Below are 17,702 nucleotides of genomic sequence, written 5' to 3'. Positions count from 1 at the left end.
TACAATGTTTATTAATATATGAAGTACAATTTTGTGCATACTCTTTTAAAGAGTGTGCACGTAACAAAAGAATCTTATTGGTTGATTCAAAACAAACACAGTTATCTATTTAATAATTATTTTATTATTATTTTTATTCGACTTTAATTTTTAAAAAGGTAAGAAGGATATATTCTACCAATCGGTTACCTAAAATATAGCGTTTTTAAAAATGGAAATATTCATAAGTAGTTCGATCGATTTAGATTTAGATACATATCCATTTTGGTGAAACTTTACATAGTGAGTGAGTGTTGTTGGATGAGTTGATGATAATATCATGATTTGGGGTCAACGAAAATTATTGTAATTCTTCCTATGCACACGATGGTACTTAATTCCTAACCCAAATAAGATTCTTTTGTTATGTGCACACTCTTCAGAGAGTGTGTACAAAATTGGATATATGGAGTTTTTACTGAACTAGAGTGTTGATTTTTGGTGGAATCAACCGAGATTGCTAGTCAGAGATAAAGTCTCCACCGTGATATGTGTGGGTATGTGGGGTGCAAATAAAGAAACATAGTAGGAGTTTTGAGAATTCTTTCTTCTTTCTTCATTTCTGCAAGATAAAAAGAAGCTCCGTGAAACTCATAGTAGTAATAATTTCTTCAATATCCTCTCTGACATTAGATTTTAATTTAGATTTAGAGTCAGTTTCACTTTTGATGGATGAAGAGATAGCATCAGTTGATGGCAGAAGTGAAGGTGGCATTTTTCCATCACCAGCGAAGGAAGTACCATGGCTAGTCATCCCGTATGGAAAATCAAGTATCCCAAAAAACCAAGCTTTCTATAATATTACGTGTGATCCCAACAACGATAGAAGAACATGTAAGATGTCTATATCTGAATTGATTGCAAAAACATATTGGCAGAAACCAAGTCATCAAGGTTGGTTAATTATGTTATGTGATGAAGAAAATTATCTCCAGTTGATTACAAGTTTGGTGATTGTTTTCTCTTGAATCCCTCAACATTAGAGACCATATGTCTACCTAGTCTCTCACCCTGGCTTAGTATTTCAACTGGACTTTATCTTGCGGATTGTGTCTTATCTTCAGCTCCTGGTGGTGATGATTCCATTGTTTCATTCGTCTTCTCCTATGCTCGTGAAGGGAAACGTAGTCTAGTGTTTTTACATTGTCTCCCTGGGGATAAAAATTGGAAAACAAAGAAGTGGTATTCTAAAACCATACTTGCGGAGGATATATCATCAATCCATTACTTTAAACGTAGATTTTATCTTAGACTAGGTAGAGATCTCTACTTTTCGGGATTATTATGACCCTAGTACTACTCCTGAAATTATCATTGAGGCATACAAGGTAATAGGCATAAGTTCACATCCACTAGTAAGAGAATTCGAAACTCTCTTAATTTTGTGCAGACTTCTGACCAACTTTACCGCATCCCAATTATTTACACCCTGAGAGGATATGGTAAGGTATTATCCAAATTGCGGTGATGAAGTTGGATTTTGCTGTATTGTTGGAAAAATGAGTTTTATTGTGTTGATTTTGTAGTCTTGGTGGGAATGGAATTTAGGACTTTTGAGTCTTTAAGGGTACTAGCTCATTTTCTTATAAGTGAATGAAATATGATTTTTAGTCCCACGTAGGATATAACTAAAGAGGAGTTCCACTATTTAACTAATTCTTTGTGGATAGTTAGTAAAACAATGTGGCTGGAACGAGTGGGGCAAAACATATTTGTTTTCACTAAGGTTAGAGCTTAGGTTTCGAGCTCGTGCCAAGACTTATCTTTTTGAATTAATTATTCCATTGAATTATTTCCTAAAACGTTTTAAAATCATATTAAATTATGTTTTAAATATGGGGCATTTGACCAGGGTGATATTATTTTCTTACCAAAATAATTTATAACATAATTATGTGCATGAATGACGACATTATTTCTTACCGTTTTTTGACTATTTTATGACTGATTTATGTCGACACCATGAAACATAATTTCGCACATTAATGTTCATTGATTTCACCTCTCTCATTTTTGCCTGTAAGAGTCCAGACATTGCCTATATAGTGAGTAAGTTAAGTACATATAATTTTAGTCCAGAGCAAGAGCATTGGGATGCACTTAGTTGAGTATTACGGTACCTAAAATACTCTATTGCATTTTGTTTGATTTACGGAAGATATCTTGCTGTCCTTGAGGGACTTTGTTACGCAAACTGGATAGTTGACTCAGAGGAGTCTAAGTCTACGACTGGATATGTTTTCGCTCTAGCATGAGGGTTTGTTTTTTCCTAGATTTCCAAACAGACATATACTGCTCAAATTTATTATGGAATACGAGAGTATTGCGTTAGATAAAGCATGAGAGGGGGCCAAGTGCCTAAGATTCTTTTTAGAAGACATTCCTCTCTGGCATAGGCCTTTGCCAGCTATATCTATACTTTGTGTTAGCCAAGCTGTAATAGCTAAAGCTAAGAATAACTAATCTCAATTGGCGTTATTTCCATTGATTGGATTATGTCCAAGGAGAATATCGCAAACCGTTTGACGAAAGGTTTGTCCAAAGAGATAGTTAATAATGCATCAAAGGGAATGGGGCTTAAGCTCATTAAATAAACTTTCCATGAAGGATACTCAACCTTGCTGATTGGAGATCCCAAGATCAAGGTTTTGAATGAGAAACTAATTTGTGGCGGGTTAAGGTAAACACTATCAGAGAATTTCATTCTCTGCCCCTTCCCTATGGTGTAGACGTGATAGTGTGACTGCATGTAAGGATGACTTTCTTTTAAGTCTTAATGAGTTCTATAGTTTCAATTTAAGATTGAAGTGGGGTATAGCAGTAAACACTCTTGATGGAACTCACCTATCTGAATGTGGAAGTGGGTCGCTTCCTATGAGAATAGAGCTGATTCTCTAGAGCATTATGAGAAACGGGATTTGTCCAGGGCCAAAAAGGACACAACGGCACGAACTTGACAGCACCTAGAGAGATATCACGCGTGGTTATTATCGCGGATTACACCAAACGATGGAAGTTTAAGACGTCGCGTTCACTGTCCATCAAGTATTCCCGGCAATTTCTCACTAAGCAAAGGTTCAAGACCTCATGAACACCTCTTGCCTAAGTGGTATTTCTCGCTTTCCTTTTCGGATTTTTATAGGTATTTCATTCATGTGGGGGATTGTTGGAAAAATGAGTTTTATTGTGTTGATTTTATAGTCTTGGTGGGAATGGAACTTAGGACCTTTGAGTCTCTAAGGGTACTTGCTCATTTTCTTATGAGTGAATGAAATATGACCTTTAGTCCCACATAGGGTATAACTAAAGAGGAGTTCCACTATTTAACTAATTTTTTGTGGATAGTTAGTAAAACAATGTGGGTGGAACGAGTGGGGCAAAACATATTTGTTTTCACTAAGGTTAGAGCTTAGGGCTCGGGCTCGTGCCAAGACTTATCTTTTTGAATTAATTATTCTATTGAATTATTTCCTAAAACGTTTTAAAATCATATTAAATTATGTTTTAAATGTGGGGGGGCATTTCACCAGGGTGATATTATTTTCTTACCAAAATAATTTATAACATAATTATGTGCATGAATGACGACATTATTTCTTACCGTTTTTTGACTATTTTATGACTGATTTATGTCGACACCATGAAACATAATTTCGCACATTAATGTTCATTGATTTCACCTCTCTCATTTTTTCCTATAAAAGGAACTCGACTTCTTCATTTCAATTTGTGTCCAGAAGAGCTACTATCCTCTTCTTTTCGTCTCTCTCCCTCTGTGTGGTTTTTTACTTTCATTATGTGCCATTGCTGTTGAGTTCGTATGAGTGGACAAGTATTGTAGTGCTAACAATATTTGCAACGGGCAGTTTTATCCTGGACACGACTTCACCACGGGGTATAGGCATCGCTCATTTTTTGAGGTGTACTGGTGAACTATCGTGTTAAGGACAGTGTGTTGAACACGTGACTCTGTCCTCTGTTTGCTATCCATTGAGTGTTTGTTTAATCCTTCCAAAAATTTATTTTACAACATCTTTCTTTGAGGTTTTATTGTTACAGCTGCAACAATCTTAACACGATAGTCTTTTCTATCTGTAACAATTGGTAAGAAAGATGTTGATGGGTCTGCAAAATTTTCTGGGGAGCTCATCCATTTTGTCAAACCGATCACTTCCATTATACAGGAGATAAGTATAAATATTTTTTTTATTATTGTTCCTTGTCTTTAATCATTGCACCCAACAATCGTGGATGTTATTTGTGGAGTGAAAAAGCAAAAAAAAAAATGATTTTTTGGGTCAGCTGTAGAGTTTCGGGTTTATCTTTTTACAAAGAAAGAATTTTGATAAACCCTTTTGGAAGAATGTAGAATATATCTTGATAGTTACCCACGTAAAATTTCAGAATTTTTGGAGTTGTAAAATTATTTTTTCGATATTTTACAAAACAGGGAAATGTTCCTGAAAAATTCTGACGAGCAGAAATTTGTTGTTGACAATATTAGTTTTTATGGGGTAACCATGAGTTTTTTGAAATGGTGGTTCAAACGAAGTTTGTAAATCTAGATGTTATCTTAAAAATTCATATTTTATTTTCTGATTCGGAATTGTGGTTTGTGAATAAATGTGTCATCTACAAAGGACATGGCTAATAGGCGCATGTGGCTGAAAATAAATCTTCCAAAGATGACGAAGGTGAGAACGTCAAATGGAACACTTTGCATAGATCTCGTAAGAAAGGTATGTTTCAAGGACTTAAATATAGCATTACTTTGATTAAAGATGTTTGTTATGTTTGTAAAATTCCTGATCAAATGGCAGTAATTGTAGACAACGTAAAACCTTGATATGTAGAAAGTTAATGCTAATTTAGTTGAAACAAACTAGAACGAGCTCGGTGGATGGCATGATGTCGGAATTTATTTTAATAACCAATGTGAAAGACTGGTGGGTGGACTCTGGATCCACCAAGCATGTTTGTTTACAGAGACCTATTCACCTCTTATCAGAGGATAAGGGATGTCGAGAAACTCTTTATGAGTAACTCATTTGCGACAGAGGTTGCTTGAAAGGAAAAGGTCGAGTAGAAGCTCATATCTGTAATACTCTCACATTGAATGATTTTTTCATGTTCCGAGCATATACAAGAAAGAATCTTGTACCTTGTTTTGTTGAAGATGGTAAAAGACTTAAGAAATTAACTGAGTCAGGAAAACTTGTTGTAACTAAGAGAAATGATTTTTAGGAAATGGTTAAAAGACTTAGGGTCTACATAAGCTTAATAAAAATCTGATGAAGTGAACATAGTTGATTCTTGTGTTTTCTTTTGTGTGTCTTTGAATGTTTGGCATGGTAGACTTGGACATGTTATTTATAAGTCAATGCATAACTATCCAATGTAGGTTGCATACCCAAATTCAGTTTGGAAAAGGAACACAAATGTGAAATATACGTAGAATCAAAGTATGCTAGAAAATTTTTTAGCAAAAATGTTCATAGAATTTCTAAACCCTTAGAATTAATTCACTCATACCTAGTTGACTTGAAATCCGTTCAAACTAGAGGTGGTAATAAATGGTTTGTTACTTTTATAGACGACTGTACTAGGTATTGTCATATATATTTGCTTAGAGGTAAGGATGACGCCTTAGAAGCCTTTAAGATGTATAAACTAGAAGTTGAAAACCAATTGAATACTACCATTAAAACCATTAGGTCTGACCGTGGTGGTGAGTACAGAATTCCCATGGGAGATTTGTTTGTGGAACATGGCATAATACACGAAGTTACCCCCTCCAGTCTAATGGTGTAGTTGAACGTAAGAATCGTACCCATAAGGAGATTATAAATGCCATGTTAATTAGTTCGAGATTACCTTCGAACTTGTGGGGGGAAGTTGTCCTCTCAGTCTGCTATATCCTGAATAGAGTACCCTTTAAAGGATCAGATAAAACTCCATATGAATTGTGGAAAGGTAAACAACCTTCTTTTGCATACTTCAAAGTTTGGGGGTGTTTGGCTAAGGTTCAGATCCCTAAACCTAAAACAACCAAGATAGGACCCAAAACTGTTGAATGTGTCTTCATAGGGTATCCTGAGCATACTCCTGCATATAGATTTATGGTTGTGAGTTCTGAAATTGGTGTGAATTCTATATGGAGTCTAGGGATGATGTGTTTTTTGAAAATGTTTTTCCTTTGAAAACCGAATCTTGTAAGAGAGGTGTTGATCCCCTATATGTCCCTTCAACCAGTCAGACTTTACCTTTAGAGGAAGATGAAGTAGAAACTGTGCATAGGAGAAGTAAAAGCTAGAACCAAAACCTCCTTTGGACCTGACTTCATTATTTTCCTAGATTAGTCTGAGCTCCATAATATAATCCATAAACATTTACCGAGACCTTATTCTGGTAAGAAGCTTCATTTAGTGTAATGGACTAAGTCCGTCTGAACCAGACTTGGGAGCATGCTAGTTTACCTCAAGGGAGTAAGACCATAGGATGTATATGAGTCTTTAAGACGAAACATAAGGTATATGGAAGGATCGAAAAATATAAGGCTAGGTTGGTAGCTAAAGGCTATAAACTAAAAGAAGTTGTAGATTTCCTTGATTGTTATTCACCTGTGACGAGAATTACTTCTGTTGAGATGCTAATCGCATCGCTGCTATAAACAACTTTGAGATACATCAGTTGGATGTTAAGACGGCATTTTAAAACCGTGAATTAGATAAAGAAATTTACATAGACCAACCTAGGACTTTGTAGTGAAAGGTTGTGAAGACAAATTTTGTAAGTTGAACAAGTTTTTGTATGGTTTTTCCAATAAGCACGTAAACGGTGATATGAAAATTTGATCATATGATAATGAGTAGTGGATTAAGTTAATGAATCTGACAAGTATATTTCAAGCAACTTGTTAAGGATGCTTGTGTAATTGTATGCTTGTATGTTGATGATATTTTTATACTTAATACAAACATAGATGTGATTAATTCCACTAAAGGTACACGTTGAATGAGAATGTTGACTTGAAAGACTTAAAGATGAGGATTAGAAGATAATCAAAACATTTATAGTCTTAGTCATTCTGATTATGTTGAATTTGTGCTTATGAGATAAAATCAGTCTGATTGTAAGCATGTGTGTACTCCATACGATTCTTCTTGTAGACTCGAGAAAAATAAAGGTAATGGAGTATCTTAACTTGAATACTCAAGAGTTATAGGATGTTTGATGAATTTAATGAACTGTAAGAGTCCATACATTGCCTATATAGTGAGTAAGTAAAGTAGATATAATTTTAGTCCAGAGCAAGAGCATTGGGATGCACTTAGTTGAGTATTATGGTACCTAAAATACTCTATTGCCTTTTGTTTGATTTATGGAAGATATCTTGCTGTCCTTGAGGGACTTTGTTACGCAAACTGGATAGTTGACTCAGAGGAGTCTAAGCCTACGACTTGATATGTTTCGCTCTAGCATGAGGGTTTGTTTTTTCGTAGATTTCCAAACAGACATATGCTGCTCAAATTTATTATGGAATATGAGAGTATTGCGTTAGATAAAGCATGAGAGGGGGACAAGTGCCTAAGATTCTTTTTAAAAGACATTCCTCTCTGGCATATGTCTGTGCCAGCTATATCTATACTTTGTGTTAGCCAAGCTGTAATAGCTAAAGCTAAGAATAACTAATCTCAATTGGCGTTATTTCCATTGATTGGATTATGTCCAAGGAGAATATCGCAAACCCTTTGACGAAAGGTTTGTCCAAAGAGATAGTTAATAATGCATCAAAGGGAATGGGGCTTAAGCTCATTAAATAAACTTGCCATGAAGGATACTCAAGCTTGCTGACTGGAGATCCCAAGATCAAGGTTTTGAATGAGAAACTAATTTGTGGCGGGTTAAGGTAAACACTATCAGAGAATTTCATTCTCTGCCCCTTCCCTATGGTGTAGACGTGATAGTGTGACTGCATGTGAGGATGACTTTCTATTAAGTCTTAATGAGTTCTATAGTTTCAATTTAAGATTGAAGTGGGGTGTAGCAGTAAACACTCTTGATGGAACTCACCTATCTGAATGTGGAAGTGGGTCGCTTCCTATGAGAATAGAGCTGATTCTCTAGAGCATTATGAGAAACGGGATTTGTCCAGGGCAAAAAAGGACACAACGGCACGAACTTGACAGCACCTAGAGAGATATCACGCGTTGTTATTATCGCGTATTACACCAAATGATGGAAGTTCAAGACATCGCGTTCACTGTCCATCAAGTAGTCCCGGCAATTTCTCACTAAGCAAAGGTTCAAGACTTCATGAACACCTCTTGCCTAAGTGGTATTTCTCGCTTTCCATTTTCTGATTTTTATAGGTATTTCATTCATGTGGGGGATTGTTGGAAAAATGAGTTTTATTGTGTTGATTTTATAGTCTTGGTGGGAATGGAACTTAGGACCTTTGAGTCTCTAAGGGTACTTGCTCATTTTCTTATGAGTGAATGAAATATGACCTTTAGTCCCACATAGGGTATAACTAAAGAGGAGTTCCACTATTTAACTAATTCTTTGTGGATAGTTAGTAAAACAACGTGGGTGGAACGAGTGGGGAAAAACATATTTGTTTTCACTAAGGTTAGAGCTTAGGGCTCGGACTCGGGTCAAGACTTATCTTTTTGAATTAATTATTCCATTGAATTATTTCCTAAAACGTTTTAAAATCATATTAAATTATGTTTTAAATGTGGGGGGGCATTTGACCAAGGTGATATTATTTTCTTACCAAAATAATTTATAACATAATTATGTGCATGAATGACGACATTATTTCTTACCGTTTTTTTGACTATTTTATGACTGATTTATGTCGATACCATGAAACATAATTTCGCACATTAGTGTTCATTGATTTCACCTCTCTCATTTTTGCCTATAAAAAGAACTCGACTTCTTCATTTCCATTTGTGTCTAGAAGAGCTACTATCCTCTTTTTTTCGTCTCTCTCCCTCTGTGTGGTTTTTTACTTTCATTATGTGCCATTGTTGTTGAGTTCGTATGAGTGGGCAAGTATTGTAGTGCTAACAATATTTGCAACGGGCAGTTTTATCCTGAATACGACTTCACCACGGGGTATAGGCATCGCTCATTTTTTGAGGTGTACTGGTGAACTATCGTGTTAAGGACAGTGTGTTGAACACGTGACTTTTTCCTCTGTTTGCTATCCATTGAGTGTTTGTTTAGTCCTTCCAAAAATGTATTTTATAACATCTTTCTTTGAGGTTTTATTGTTACAGCTGCAACAGTAATGACGAGGAGGACGGTGGATGATATTGGTGACAATGTTCTATTTATTAGCAGCAGCAGGTTGCTCCGCAGCAGAGATGGGGCTTGCCAGGGGTTGTTTGTACTTCACTCTTCCCGGCGATTCCTGTTTATACAAATTGATTCCTGTTTATACAAATTCGACATCCAGATTAGTGGTAATTCAGGTGTTATGTCGTTTTCAAAGCTTCGAAACCCATGGGATTCGGACTTTATCATGATCCCTAACACAAAAGCAGAAAGAAGAAGAGAGGAACATATGGCGCTGGGTGAAGAGGTGGCACTTACTCCATGCAGTTCGGCTACAGGATGCACGTACTTACTTGCAGCCCTGATGTTCAGCAGAGATCACAGTTGCCCCAACTTCAACGTTGTATACCCAATGCACAACAATAACAAAGGCCTCTTGGTGATCCATGATCTCGTGCGAACTGTTATCCGTTTTCAGAAGGGAGGTTGGTTGCTGGTGTCTAAAGAAAATAAACCATATCGTTTATTCTTCTGCAATCCCTTCACAAGAGAGACTATCAAACTCCCAGATTTGCAAGTTTATTTCGCCGTCTCCAGTGTCGCATTCTCTTCCTTGCCTACGTCGTCATCGAACAAGATGCGCTCTCCCAAGTTCGTATCTATTTCATTAGAAAGGGACAAAAGCATTGGAGTACTTTTGTCTTTCCTAACACCAACACCGACAAGTATATGCCGTCACCTAACACTCCAGTTTCCTACAATGGTGTTTTCTGCTGTGTAGATTACAACGGAAGCTTAGGTGTATTTGACCCGAAGAATTCTGTTTGGAAAGTTCACAAAGAACCCCATCAGCAGTTTGATGCAGTTTATCCGAGTTTCTGGGTTGAGAGTGACGGAGAGTTTTTGTTAGTAAAAATGGGACCTCTTGGAGCATTTTATGGGGTTTTCAAATTGGATTTCCCCCTCATGTATTGGCTTCATGTCAAGGATTTGGGAAATCGCGTGTTGCTCGTCAGCCACACCTCATGTTTCTCAGCCATCGCTCCTCCAAAAAGTCGCATGAAGAACAAAGTCTATTTCCCTAGATTATGCATGGACGGGGGAAGGAGGGGTTTTATTCTATTGTTTCAAAACAGGTAAATATGGGTCTTTTGGAAGTCTGAAATTCTGCCTCCGATTTCACTGATACAGAGGGCTGGTAAACTGGGAAAAATATTTGACGGAGACGTTTTATGATGGGGACGTGGGGACAAATCATGTCTTGACACGAAATCGTGTCTTTGTCATAAATTGATGTAGGGCCTGCAACCCATAGATGTGCGGCTCATCTATATAGTTAGGGTTTACCTTGAAACATGTTTTGAGGCATACTGAATTTTTTTGAGGCATACTATATAATGCCAAAATAGGGTCAATAAATAAAAAACAACATCACCCCTTATCCACCCTTTTTGATAATCACATAACTACCCTTACATAATTAGTGTTAATGATTATGATTAGATTTGATTAGCTAGGAATTTTAAGGATTGATTAAAAATAAAATTATTAGTGGTGAATTAGTAGATAAATCAAATTTATGTGAGAGAGTTGGGATTTTTGAGAGGAAGAAGAATAAGTGAAAAAAACTTGGGTTTTGAATTTTGAGATTTTTTAGTGATTAGAAGTGACCAAAATGGGTGATTCAAATCAGAGGTAGACTTCTATATGAGGTTTAATTTCTTTTTATAAGTTGAATCTTTCAAAAAAATGAATTTTTAAAACCCAGATCTACTGACCAGATGAACAGTTCGGCTGATAACTTTTCCGCCGAACCTCCGTTTTTGAAAATATACCTAGGTTCGGATGATAACTTGTCAGCCGAACCTAGGTATATTTTCAAAAAACGGAGGTTCGGCTGAAAAGTTATCAGCCGAACTTCACTCTGAAACTGACAAATTTAGGTTCGGCTGATTCGAACAAAATTTAGCAAAGTCGCGTTAGCCGAATATAGTGTTTCTCTAAATCATACACTAGGTTCGGCTCAAAATTGATACTCCAAGATCAGCCGAACTGATCTTCTGAAAACCCTAATTTCATCTTTGAAATCATATTTTATCGATCAAACAAAATAAAATCAATCAAAAACAAGATGGGTTTGTTACACATACATTCTAAAATACATCTAAGAGCAATTGAGGTTTGGATTTCGCACTTCAATATCACTCACTTTGACTCGTGTTTGCTTTGCTTGATCAATTTCTTGATTGAATTGGAGTCCAAGATGTTTAAGTTTAAAGTTTATTGTGATTTTTGATTTTAGGTTTTTAAGGATAAGGGCGTTGTAGTAATTTAAATTGTTTAAGGATATATAGGTAATTGAACTACCTTTAGACACCCCTTATAAACCCACCCTAAATGGTGTAATGAATGAGTATGCCTCAAAAAAGTTGAGTATGCCTCAAAACAGGTTTTTTTTACCTTTCCATGTATTTAAAGGATACTATAGCTATGTAATAATGTTTGTCCATTATCAATAGAAATTTCTTCTATGCCTCTATCTCTTTCTCTTCCTATAATTCTATTGCAAAACGTTATCATGCACGAAGCTATATCCCAGAGCTAAATTGAATCGGTTAATTTTTTTTATTTATTTTTTCTACATCTACATGGATGATTTACACATTAGGTGAAATCAAATAAGCTAAGTTGGATTTACGTTCCAGTATTCTTTTTCTTTCTTTCTTTCCCTATATGCAAGTCTGGAAAATTGATTTGATGTATAATTCAAATCTGGGATAATGAATCAGTGGTAGAAAATTGATTTGATGTATGTAGTAATTAGTCTTGTACAAGCCATATGTATGCAAATCAATTGATCTGTTTTGTCCTATTTTTTCTTTAAAATTTTTCCCTCGAATCAAATCCATGAGAGTCGAATCTGTTCTATACCACCATAAACGTAGCATAGCCAATCACCAATCAAGTGATTAGATTTTATAATATATATATATATATATATATATATTCATATTAGTATGTTTGGGCATGACGATTGATTCGAATCTGTACTGAACATCGTTTTTTTTTTGTGCGGCGATTGGTTACACAAGTTCTTGTCGGCTGTGTGATTCTCTGGGAAAGGCGGAGAAGGAAACCCGATCCTACTCTACCCAGTCCGATCCGATCCGACTCAACTCAGTCCAGCCCGGTCCAACTGACCCTGTCCTGTTTCAGCCCGGTTCTGGTGTCCTCTTCCAGCCCGGTTCTGGTGCCCTGTTCCAACTTTGGCTTGAGCTGCGCGCGACCAAAGCTATTCCGGTTCTGCCTATATATAATGGGAACCAATGTCTGAGGTATATAACTATGATGTGCATTTATATTGAATACTTGCTAGGCTTATTTATTTATTTTAAGAATATGCCTAGTTCTATTTTTATCTTAGGATAAGTCCACAACATATAAATGGTCAATTTAAATTATTTTTATTGATCTCAATCATTAAGAATTTTGGTCTTAATGTTATTTGTTATCTTGAATTTATTATTGGCTATAGTTAAATGGTTTATTTTGTTTAATTGGTTGTACCAACTCAATTCCAATATATTTATTTGGGGTTTAGAAGTACTTGAGCACCATTATTGTGTACTTGATATTTTCTTCCCAAATTTGAAACGTTCTCGACTATTAAGAGTCGGTATTTTTAAAAGATACATTGCAAATAAAATTACATGTATTCCAAATTTTGTGGAAGAACTCACAAAAGATGATATGAGTCAGAAAATTTCCATTTCTCTACTTCATCAATGATACTAAGTATATGTTCAAATATGACAACAAGAGAACTATCTTTAGTAATCTACTCAACCTAAGTAATTGGTTGACATGTGTTGTGAGATTATCTTGCCCCGTTGAGATAAAGAAATATCTCAAATCTAAATGTAGCAAAATTAAAAATGGAAAGAACCCCGAAGTAATGAGGGTTAAACGTATCGACTCATATAAAGCATGTGAAAAGGTACATATGTATATCATGAGACAAAGATTTTTTTTTTCTTCGGTAGTAATAACACCAATACACAAGTATCAACACAGCATGGGATTAGCTAAACTTCCATCATAAATGAAAGAGTTGGAAATGTACTTGGTCATAGGTACTGGTATATACAATGTAATGTGTGTACCATACTAACAACCAATTTTCACATCAACTTTAATGTCAACAAGAACTTTTCCTGGCCAATTAGCTATCTTATTCAATTGAACTAGATCATATGTCTGCGCTTATGGAATCCAAAGTACATCATTTCCACGAGACATATATTCTCTAAAGCACTTGAGATATCTCTGGATGAAACGTAACATATATTCACTCTAAAGTAATTGAGGTGAATCCGACTTTTGTTACGTAATAAGGCCACACCACTTGTTAAATCTCTTAAGACTCAATGTCTAACTGATTGTGGTTTTTTTTTCTCCCACTAATTTAAGGAATATACACTAGTTTTTGAACTAATTCTTTATAATTTGATTATGATGATTGGATCATTGAGCGAAACATGGCTCAAACTTTGTTTCCAAGATGGAACAAAGATTTAAAGTCATAAAATCTCTACATGTACCGAGAGATAATCACACCTTGGATATCATGTAGAACCTCACAATGATGAGAATGTAATTGATTGCATCTTTTATAGTCTCTAATATATTTGGAAGGAAATATATTTTAGAGAAACTAATGAGTCAATCTAGTGAAATTAAATCACTATAGTATTTGGATTATTGAATCCATATTGAATCCGACGATGAAATGTTGGGAACAGACTCATACATGCTTTGGGCATAACCATAAAGAAACTTTGGTTTTGTCATGATGATTGTTTTGAAATAACTCATACAAACATCACTTTATTTGAGTGAACAAAAACGGGAAAAAGATTGACAGAATGCGAAATGACAGCATATCTCTCAATAAGTGTTCTCTAAAGAACTAGATGCACAACCCCCCTTCCCATTATGCTTTTAAGTAAGAAGCATATCACTCATTTTTACAAAGTCTATTGTAAAAAGGATTGAGACCGTCCGAAGATGCAAATGGTAAACAAACTATCTTACAAAGAAAACAAGGTGAAATTTAGAAAATTATTCATGCAGAATGCGGACCATTAAAGTGACTTATGGGTCTGGTGAATGTTTGGACATTTTGAACTAGTGATAGTTCCCAAGAAATTTTGTGTATGGAAAACTACTAGCACTTATAATACATGTAAGGGCTCACCAGCCATTGCAAATGCTAGCGAGTGTACATCAAAAGGATTTGATGAATATTGCATATTTAATAGGATCAATGTAAAGCACCATATACCCATTGGTCTCGCACAGATTACCATCAAATGTTACAGATGATGTCTAAGGAATAGGTTATGCGTACTAACCTACCTTTATTGCTTTGGGGATATGCAATATTACGCGCATATTTAATTAATTGGTTTTAGACCCCAATATTAGTCAATATTGTTTTGCGTACCAGTTGGTAATTGGATTTAAGCCTGACATTTGTGTTCTTACGCATTTTTGGTTGCACTACACATGTGCCATTACGATTCCACATCGTACTATGATGGGTCTTCAAAATTGTTAAGTAGTTATGTTGGACATGAGTTCCTAACAATTATCCTCATTTATAAAACCTTTGGCAGGAGATCTCTTACCGCTAGATTTGCGGGTTGTCATTTTAATGAGATAGTCTTCCAGTCGTTAGCGGGAGATAAGAAAACGTATTTTCTAAGGGAACGACAGGAATTGTCGTGGTGTGTTCCCACTGTGTCTCATATTGATTGTTGTACTCCACAAATGTAAATGTGAAGTGACAAAGAATAATCGATGCAAGAAAGTGCACTGAAATCGGCAACATGACAAGATCATACATACCGGCTGCAAATATTCCTGCAAGGTTAGAAATCCTCAGTATGGGGTACATCATAAACTAAGGTGTTGCGACTACACTTGGTGGAAGTGTAGTTCCGGCCGTGGCTCCATAAAGGAAGATGGAGAGACCACTAAGTTCGATCAATGCTCACCTAAAAAGGAAGTAGATGAGTAAGGCACAAACTAATTTGTATCATTAATGAAATCATCTCATTTGATTGTCTCTGACTATGTCCATGAATCAATACTGGAGGACGCTCCGAATTTTTAAATGATTCTAGAGAACAATGAAATCCTAACGGATTATGAGAATGCACATGAGTCAATGGAAGGATCATGCGTGCAAATTGATGATATAATCCATAAATAGTTGCTCAAGAAGTAGAGTAAAATGAGATCTAACCACACTTTACTTTGATTAATTTCAAATAAATAGCGTATTTGGCCTATGCAATCCATGCAGAACTTAGTTCTTTGAAAAATATACAGGTATTTGTTGTGGTAGTGCTAACCAACCTAGTATAAAGCCTGTGGGACATACATGATTAATTTTTCACAAAGCATAATGAGAAGAAAGCGGTCTTAAAGCATAAAGACTCGCCTTGTGGCGCGAGGTTTCTCATAAAACCCTAGAATTGTTCTTCTGTAATGAACTTTATAGTGTTAAGCTACTTAGTTAGCTTGGTAATTTCAAAAAGACTTGAAATGCAGCATATGCATGTGGTTGTTACGTATCTCTGAAAGAATCAAGAGATTGAAGATATTTGCAAAAGTGCATGATGGCATTTTTCTTCCCAAGTCGAATGACTCTAAACCACGGAGTGTGTTTGCAGTTACACTGGAACACTCACTTATTGATTTAAACAATCAGACGGATGTGGTATACCCGTCTAAGTGACTATTTGATCGGGAAGGGACAAACAAGTATGGTTTTGTACCATGCGTATTAAATAAGTTCCTGATTCAGAATTATAGCTATCTATGTCAACGATATGGACATGATAAATAATCTTAATGGAATGAGAGATCTTACAAGTTATTTAAAATCTGAATTTAAGATGGAAATCCTGGGAAATCTCGATCTTATCTATGTTCTGAACTAGAAGACCGAGCTTGTGGTATATTATTCCACCAGTTTGTATATGTCTATTGTCAGGCAATTTAACAAGGATATGCATCCTGCTAGCACTCCCATGATTAGTCGAGTTTCAAATGTACATAAATGACAATTCGTCTAAAGGAAGATGACGAAGTTGTGTCGGAAGATGAACTTTCCTTATCTAAGTATAATAGACGCATTATTGTACGTAGGATAATATACTCGACCCAGTGTTACATCCTCAGTGATCTTGTTAGCTAGATATAACTCAGCGCCAACGCAACGTCATTGGAATGGTATAGTGAATGTAATCATGTACTTAAAGGTAACCATTGACATAAATTTGTTTTATCCCTACAAAGACATTAAAAGGAATGCTAATGAAAGTGCAATCCAAAAGTTGTTGATTATGAAGGAACAATAATCTCTTCTCCAACGAAAGTAATCAGAGGGAGATATGGTAGATTATTTTCTAAGTCATTACCAATATTTAGTTTCGAAAAATACATGACTAAAGGAACTGTCTGGAACAACTCTGAAAGTAATCAGGGGAAGATGCCGACATCAGGGTGAGGATCCAAAGGTATGATGTCGACATATTTTACTTCGAAATTGAAGTTGTGTTGTACTCTTTTTTCCTTCGATCGAGAATAGTTTTTCCCAAAGGGTTTTGTTACTCGACAAGGTTTTTTTAGCGAGACAACACTAAAAGCATCAAGTATGTTGAAAGTTGAAGACATAAAGATCACGTTGATATTACTGAAAATATCAGAATCAAAGAAATGAAACGCGATAGTCTGTTAAGCAACGTAACTTACAGAATCAACAATATAAACTTTTATGTCACTAAAGTAAAGTGTGATAAACTTTTCTGACTGTATTAGACTAATGAAAATTGTCTGGCATCAGGGGGAGCATCTAATGGTGTATTGAACTATTTTCCTTCACCGAGGCTGCTTTTTCCCATAGGGTTTTGTTACTCGGCAAGGTTTTTAATGAGACAACAAAAAACACCGGGAATGTAATTTCCCATCTAAGGATAATGTCTTTCCCACGAGGATTTTCTGCCTTAGAAGTTGTGAAACAACTAGTCAACTTCAATGGATCAAAATGATCATCTGCAACGGATCACCTTTACTTGCATTTGTCCGGTTGTAGTCTTTTTCATTCGTCAAGGTTTTATCCCACTGAATTTTCCTTGTCAAGGTTTTAATGAGGCAACATATTCAAGTCTACTATGTTCTACGTTTACGTAATATTGTACTCTTTTTCTTCAGTTCAGGTTTTGTCCCCTTGGGTTTCCCTGACGAATTTTTAACGAGGAAATTAACTTAGACTCGTCGATCTTTGAAGATCGTATTGCATGTGA

Source organism: Papaver somniferum, chromosome 10 (genome assembly GCF_003573695.1).
Source record: "Papaver somniferum cultivar HN1 chromosome 10, ASM357369v1, whole genome shotgun sequence".
In the NCBI taxonomy this organism is placed as follows: domain Eukaryota; kingdom Viridiplantae; phylum Streptophyta; class Magnoliopsida; order Ranunculales; family Papaveraceae; genus Papaver; species Papaver somniferum.
The sequence above is the reverse complement of the archived record's forward strand: the minus strand, read 5'-3'. Positions refer to the sequence as shown.